General features: G+C 46.4%; 1 pseudogene; it reads right to left on the reverse strand.

The window, feature by feature from the left end:
- Positions 1–7,830: 7,830 nt before the first annotated feature.
- On the reverse strand, positions 7,831–7,926 carry LOC127229441 (uncharacterized; annotated as a pseudogene).
- Between the last annotated feature and the right edge of the window lie 324 nt (positions 7,927–8,250).

Genomic DNA, 8,250 nt, shown 5'->3' on the forward strand with positions numbered 1-8,250 from the left:
TCCTGTTATATCATTTTTGAAACTGTCAGTCTTGCTCAGATGGCTGCCAGGCTTCCGGCTTTTGATCCCTATGGCTCATAACCCTGGAACTGCTCAGCGGCAGCCAAGGCACCAGGCCAAGGAAGACTGACAGAGTCCTAGTTAATGGGCTGGTTCCATCTTTAAAAGAAGGGAAAATCCTTTCTGCCTCCCCACCCCCATGAGGCCATTTAGGTAAATGTAGGGACTAATGATTAATAAACCCACATAGATTGTATTAATATTACATATACATGGGGATCTTTATGTGTGGGGTCCAAAGAAAGGAACAGAGCATCTTGGTAACCAGCTCCTGTGTCAATGGAGTTCCCAGTTCTAGCTCCAGTCCCTGGGAGAAACCAGCCCCTTAATACTGGAAAAACCCAAGGCTGTGAAAGAATTTACTGTTTGTTCCAGGCAAAGACTGGTGTCCAGCCCCCACCTCCCACATAGTCCATTGTTTACTTCCAGAAAACCAGCAGTTGTAATCTTTGTACTCTGTTTCTCTCTCTCTCTTTCTCTCTCTGTCTCTGTCTCTCTGTGTGTGTGTCTGTTTGGAGGAAGTAGGTCACTGGGGACATGCCTTTGACAGTGATAGAATGTGATGAGACCACCACTGTCTATTTGGGTCCACTGTTGGCCGAAACGGTTATTGGCATGTGTGTGTGCATCATGTAAGGAGATTGGCAAAGTACAGAACCAAGAAAAAAAATCTCTATTCATTTAAAAGTGGAGCAGATATTGCATATGTGCATTTATTTGCTTGTTTACACAAAAATCTGTGAACACTGTGGATATACATGGAAAATTTATAATATTCCTTACTTTTGGAGATTGGTGTGGAGTAGCTAGGGCATGGAAATGAGAGGATTTTTAATTGATCATGTGATTGTAATAATATTTCCAAGAAAGTAAAATAAAAAACAAAATTAGTAAGCTCATTTTGAAGTCATAGAAATGTATTTTAAATTTGTGAATACACAAGTACATGTAAAATTCACCCTAAAGTTACAATTCAGTGGCTTTTAGCATTTATGCACACTATCCCAACAACACTGTCTCGCTTCAGCTCATCATCCCAAAGGGAACCCCCTCCCCCCTGCACCTCCCTATCCTGGTCCTTGGCAGTCATTCCAATCTACCGTCTGACTCAATGGATTTCCCATTGAGAATACTTCCTAAAAATGGAACTATGCAGTAAATACTATGCTTCCACAAACCAGGATAGATGTTTCGGTCGATCATTTCTATGCTTTGACTATTGGAAATATTTTTTTCAGAAACAGAATCTCCAGGCTGAGTGTGTGGCACAAGCCTGTAACCCTTGCACCTGAGAGACAGGAAGGAGAGTGATGTCTAGGTTCCTGGGCCCGGACTAGCATCCATAGGAATAGCCCGCTTCAAAACAACAGTAAGAGATGGAGAGGGACAGGAGGGGGAGACTGGAAAGGGGCGAGGGACTTTACCTCATGGGCATTTTAAGAAGTCTTGATGGGGGAGCTAGGGGAGAGTGGGAGGAGGGAAGGGAGGAGAAACTGTGGTTGGTATGCAAAATTAATAAAATTTTGAAAAAAAAGATGTTTCGATACTCAGAGCAAGGGTTAGGTCTCATTTGCTGTCTGTTACATGACAGGCATCTATACATATTTAAAGACAGTTAAAATACATTCTTGTCTAACAAAAAAAAAATCAGAATTTCATTTGTTACTGTTTCCTTTCTATGAACTTCGTACAAGTCCTCCTGGTGCCTCCCCATCTTATGGCTTCTTCTCCTTCCCTTGGCTTGCTTTTCTATTCACTCACTCAAAGTGGCGCTCAGGGTAGAACCCAGGGCCACACAAATGCTAAGCACATACACTGTTGCAGAACTAAGCAAGCTCCCTTGCCTCCTGGTCTGTGACTACACTCAAGGGTTTCCCAAAACAACACAGGCCTCCCCCCCCCTCTCCAGTATACCTCTCCTTGCTTGCTTACTTCAATTTTTTTTTCATTTCTCCCATTCTCCAAGATATGTAATCATCACTCCTGAATTAATTCATTAAGGAAAAAAATTAAAAATCTGGCACAGCCAGGCTTTACTTGAATAGTCATTTTTGCCATTAACTCTTGCCCAAAAGCCAAGAGGTTTGTTGAAACTGGTCTGTGGCTCCTCCACCACTCCATTTGGGGTAAATGTAAAGCTAGGGTATTTTTCAAATCCAGGCTTACCAAGCTCAAAGACAAAGTCTTAGGAGAGATTAGGATCAGCAGGAAGCTGGATAGTGTTCAGCTCCAGATAAGATTTGGAGAAGCACACACATGCACAAAAATGCATAAACACACAAGCACACATGTACATATGAATATACATGCACGTGTGTACACAGATGCATGCGCTGGCACACATACACATACATGCCCATGAATGCAAACACCTGGGTTTACACGTGGGTGTACTATGTGCACACAAGTGCATATGTGCATGCATGTACGTGCCCAGGTGAGTATGCATGTACATATATGCACAGGTACCACCATTATAGGTCCTCCTGGGAAGCTTATAAACTAAAGAAAATCCTCAAGGCCCCAGTGAGAACTTCTCCCGGTCTCCTCCATCTCCAGAGAGAACCCTACCCATACTGCAGAGCAGGCTTACCAACAGAACAGAGTGACACCCTGAGACTGAAAGGTTAGAGGCACAGACCAAATCTTGCTCAGAAACTGAGGCTATCTAGCCACGGCCCGAATGAAACTTGTTTAGGTGTCTTTCTTTCTTTTATTTGTTGGGGGTTCTCATAGTGTAGCCCTGGCTGACTTGGAGTCCATTTCTTGGTTGATTTTTGTTTTGAGTTTGAGGTTTTGGTTTGGTTTGGTTTTGTTGTTGTTGTTGTTTTTGTTTTTTGAGATAAACTCTTCCTCTGTAGCCCTGGCTGGTCTCGAACATGCTAGGATTATGGGTATGAACCATATCACCCACCTTCCTTGAATTTTTAAGCCATACGTGTTCTCATCCTACCTTATCAGAATGTCCTTTGATAGAACAAATACACCATCTTCTCTGGATGCATCTGTTGCATTTCTACCCTGGGTGGGGCAACGCTGGCTCTCATTTGAGCTGTCCCCTCTTCTCACTTTGCTTTAGCTAATCCACCTGTACCCTTCATCCCCCTGCTTTTCTGACTTGGCAGTCCCCTTCTGCATCCCACATCTCCTGGTGCCAGGACAAAGTCCACTTTTAAGGTCAAAGGATGTGCCATGATTGCGTCCTGTGTGTCTTCCCAGGACTCTCCCACACACCTGATTCCAGCCTAGCAGGTTATTTACTCTCCTCTGGGCACACGAAGTGCATTCTGGGTCCATACTCCCTAGTTTGTCCAGAGTGCTCCTCGGTTCCTTATTCAACAGACATTTACAGAGTCCCCACCAGGAGTCAAGAGCCGGAACTTCACAGTGACACGACTGGTGATGGTGGCTAATAGGAAATGGGGCTTGAAGTAGAGCGGGCTGCAGGGAACAAGGTGGGCCAGTATTGGGAGATGGCGGAAGGAGACTGGTTCCAGCTATATCGCTGCGAGCTCCCAGCTTCGTAGTGAGTGAGACTGAAACCTAGCACAAGTCTCCAGCGCTCTGCTGTCACTTCTGCTGAGTCTTTTCGGGTCACACAGACCCAGGTGAGCAGGCCTGGTGAACAGGCACTCATCTGTGTTTCATTTGGCAAGCGGGGGTGCCGGCCTTGTTCTGGCAAGCGTGTTTTGAATGGAGCACACACGCTTCAGCTTGCCCCAGAGCTGGATACACTATTCCTGTGGGCAGGGCAGTTTCATAAGCACTGGTTTGCACAGAGTAGGCAGTCAATAAAAATATCTGCTGAGTGAATAAATGTGAATGAAGGTAGTCACAGAGCCGTGTTACCCTCCAATAAGGGACTCTCCCCCACTTCCCAGGAATGCTGGACAGCAGAATTCATTGTGTGCCTAAGGAGACCTGAGCTCTCGATGAAAATGACTCAATCTTGCAGGCTGGGGAGGGAGGGTGCATATGGAGTATGCACCTAACCTGGTAATGGGGGTCTCTGACTGCCTTTAACATAGTCCTACCAATGAAAACGAAAATACAAGCAAAAAGAGCACAGAATGGGGGGGGATCCCTTTATATTTTTTCTCTTTATTAAAATGTCTTCATCCTTTTTTTTCCTCCAGCATCTAGCATGATCTTGAGTACTGGGCGTGTGCTACCAAAAAAAAAAAAAAAAAAAAAATCAGAGAAATGCATAAGTAACGCAGAACTGAGCTGGCGTCTGCCTGAAGGGTGAGGCAGCCAGGCTTCTCCAGCTGGCTCTCAGGGACACTAAAGCGCCTCACTCAGCAATTACATCTGCTGGAGCCACACCTAAGCCTGGAGCATCCAGCCGCCTTTGTCTTGGGGGGGGGATGAGGGGGAGCTGCTGAGCACCAATGAAATCCTCAAGGAGATTACAAACAATTAAGGTAGATCATAGTTGGACTCTCCTCCCCTTTTTTCTGGGGCCTGAAGGTGCCTGCTCCCAAGACACAGGGCATGATGGGAGGCAGCCTATAGAGAAAGCTGTTGGGCCTGCTTGACCACACTCCTTGCTTAAGCAGCCTCCCTGTCTGAGGGACACTAGGCAACACCCCCCCCCCTTTTCCTTCTTGCCAGTTTTATTGTTGTTTGAGACAGGATCTCATGTAGCCCAGGCTGGACTCAAAATCTCCATCCTCCTGTCTCCACTTTGTTCTGTTTTATTGTATTGTTTCTCTGTATTACTTTAGAACCTGTCCTGACACTTGCTCTGTAGACCAGACTGGCCTCGAACTCACAGAGATCCACTTGCCTCTGCCTCCCGAGTGCTGGGATTAAAGGCGGGTGCCACCAACGCCCAGCTGCCTCCCACTTCTAAGTACTGGAAGTACCAGTGTGTGTGGTCATGCTTGGGAGATGTTTTGTTTTGGTATTTTTCATTTCTTTTCTCCATGCCTCTTCCTCTTCTTCTTCCTCCTCCTCCTCCTCATTTGCTTTGCTTTGTTTTCGTAGTAATGGGAATGGAACCCAGAGTTTCAGGTATCTGGGTGTTATGATATGGCACGAGAGGAACCTTGGCGGGTGACAGAGCTTACTGGGGAAGTTTTACTGGGGGAAGGGAAGAGAGAGGAGAAGGGAGAGAGAAAGAGGGAGCGAAAAGAGTAAAAGAGAGACAGGAAAAGACATGCCTGCCTCTTTCAGGAAGGAGAGGGGAGCTTATCTCTTATAGGACCTTTTACAGAACCAGAGCCAGGGAACTACTTGCTATGCACTCTGACAGGTCCCCCCCACAAGGGGCGGGGCCAGATGTGCCTGGATGATACCTCTAGGCAAGCACTTTACCACCCATCTTTGTCTCTAGCTCTTGCAACTTTCTGCTCCAGCACCTTCGTCTGCCTCCCGCCATGTTTGCTCTCCCTACTTTAAGGTTGACAATATGGCTCTCTTCCCATCTCAATCCTCTCCTTCTCTCTGGGTCAGTCACTTATTTTCTTGGTGTCAAATACCTTCTTCCCCACCAGGGAGCCCCTAAATCTTCACATCTTTATATCCATTTACACACTGGCCTGTTTGTGAGGCCCAAAGTGCCACACACTTTCTCTAAACCCAAAGCTCTGCTTATCTGATAGCAGATGCATGGAGTCACTCTGCAGCTGAGCTGGAGACCCAGCGTCCCCAGCCATTCCACTTCCTTCTGTGCAGCCACTTGGAGAGGTGACAGTTAAGCCACAGGCTCAGCCTTTCCCTCTCACGGCCTCCACCTTGGTTCCTGCCCACAGTCTCCCTGTCATGAGCCTCTCAACACAATCTCCTTGTATCTATCCAGTGTCTCCCCAGCCAACTTCCACAGTCCGGCTGAAGAGCTGTTTCTGCATTGGTCTGATTGCTCTCTCCTGGGACCCCCTTCCACAGAATGGCTCTTCCTGAAGCACTCATTTAAAACCCAGTCCACGCGCTTGGGGACTTCTTACAAGCAGACAGTTGGAAATCCCACAGGCTGAGTCAGGAGCTCTATCTAAGGAGTCTCAAGCAGTTAGCCCCACGGTTTTCAAAATCACTTGCCCGAAGACTCATCTTCAAATTCCTTCATAAGACCTTGGCCTAGCAAACACCCCCTTTTGGGGCAGACACAGTGGCTTCATTCCCTTCTCTGCAGACACCAAACCGATGTCTGGATGCCCTGTCTTGCTGCTGACTTGTTTGGTGCCCTTGGGGATGATCCGTTCCCTCCTCTTTGGGCCTCCTCCTCTAGAGCTTGGCAACCTTGTCTATACCACCTTCTACTCTCTTCAATGCTGCTGCTAGTTGGACGTAATGCCTCCCACAGGCTGTGAACACACTGTTCCACTGAGCTACACCCCCGTATGATGTGAAAAGGATGCCTCTCTCTTCAGCTAAGCCTCCTAAGAGGCATCGTAAATAACTTTACTTTAGCTTTTCTGATAGGGCTGATATATAAGTGGCTTTCAATAAATATATACTGAGAATATAATTGGACAGGGATAAATGAGACAAGTCAATCATTTTCACAGAATTTTAGAAAGAGTAATATAATTAGAAACAATTATAGTTTCTGGGAGTTTTAAAACTCCTGAAACCCTGGAAACTTTCTATGTTTTTTTCCTGAAATATAAACTCTCACTCCATTATTTCTGAGTTCTTTTTCCTAGAACCCCAAAATGATGGCTGCCTAAGGGAATCAGAAGAGGGCAAAGAAGGGAAGGGGTGTATGAGCATGAGCGTCTGTAAGACAGCCGGCCAATTACAGCCTCCTTTGACTCTTAGAATTACCAAGTGCTGATGACTGTTTATTTATTCCTGGTGCTGGGGACTGAGCCAGGGCTTTGTGCATGCTGAGCACATGCTATGCCACTGAGCTCCAGCCCAGTCCCTCTCCATGTCAGTCATAACATTCTTCTGGTCCTTTTCCCAATCAAGGAGCCCTGTGCTCTAGTGACTCTGGTATTTTCATTGTCAAGAGTGGTGATCCCTGTGATCTTAAAGCTTCATCAGTGTAAGTGAGAGAGGTGACTAGTCAGAAGAGCTACAGACGGCTGAGAACTACATCACCTGCGTACTTGGCCTGACTGACTGTTTTTAAGGTAATACAGAGATTAAAAAAAAAAAATCAGACATTATCTGATTATATTTTGAAATTCCCTTTCTCCTAGAATCATTCACCGACAAAATAAAATATGTCTAGTCTTTGCTGCAGTGTTTGCATCGGAACGAGTCTGCTCCAATGCAGATCTGGATGAAGATAAGTAGCAAGCATGTCTAATTTCCCCGCAGAAACGCAAAAACCAAAACTGATCCCGACAAGGACAGGAAGAGTCAGGGATAGAGCCTCAAATGCCACAAATGGGGGAAACATCCCTACGGGACTTAGATGAATGCTGTCACATTGGACGGAGCTGGGGGTGGTGTAGTTTATACTATAGAGTCCTCATGGACTCTGAAATGGAGACACTGGGCATCCCTGAAACTGAGGCAGGAGTGACCTGTGACCTAAAGAGGTGGTGGGAGACAGGTTCGAGCCGGATTAGCCCTGAGGGGGAGGGGCTTCCTAAACCACAGAAGATCCCGGCTTCTGTACCACCTGGCACTGGAAGGTGGGGGGAGGCTTCTTGGAAGGCAAGCAATGAATGACAGGGTAGTATTTCATTATGTTGTTCATTTTTGCTACTTAAAAAAAACCAAAGCAAAAATCCCCATCACTCAGGAGGCAGAAGTGGGCAGACCTCTGTGAGTTCAAGGCCAGCGTGGTCTACACAGAGTGAGAGCCAAGGCTACACAGTGAGAATGTGCCTTTTTAAAAAGATGTGTGTGCAGGGGCCATGCTAATCTTCTCTGTATCGTTCCAATTTTAGTATATGTGCACAAAAGGACCTTGCGGACACATCCCCCATGGAGGGACACTCCCTTAACCTAGAGGCAGGAGAGAAGCCTAGTCCCTACTTCACATGCCTTGACAGATCTACATGACCCCACCTGGATGACATAGTCCTACATGTGGAATGGGGGTGGGGGTGGGAGGGGAGGGAGGTCAGGGTGCATGTGAGGGGGGAGAGAAGGTAAGAGAGAGGGAGGGAGGGAGAGGTCGACATGTAAAATTAATAATAATAATAATAAAATGGGGGGAGCAGTGTATAAAATATCAACCAACTCAAGGAGACCGAGGCTTTGTCTGCTGTTTAGGTTGGTCCAAAATTG

The sequence above is a fragment of the Phodopus roborovskii genome, unplaced genomic scaffold (genome assembly GCF_943737965.1).
Source record: "Phodopus roborovskii unplaced genomic scaffold, PHOROB, whole genome shotgun sequence".
Lineage (NCBI taxonomy): Eukaryota > Metazoa > Chordata > Mammalia > Rodentia > Cricetidae > Phodopus > Phodopus roborovskii.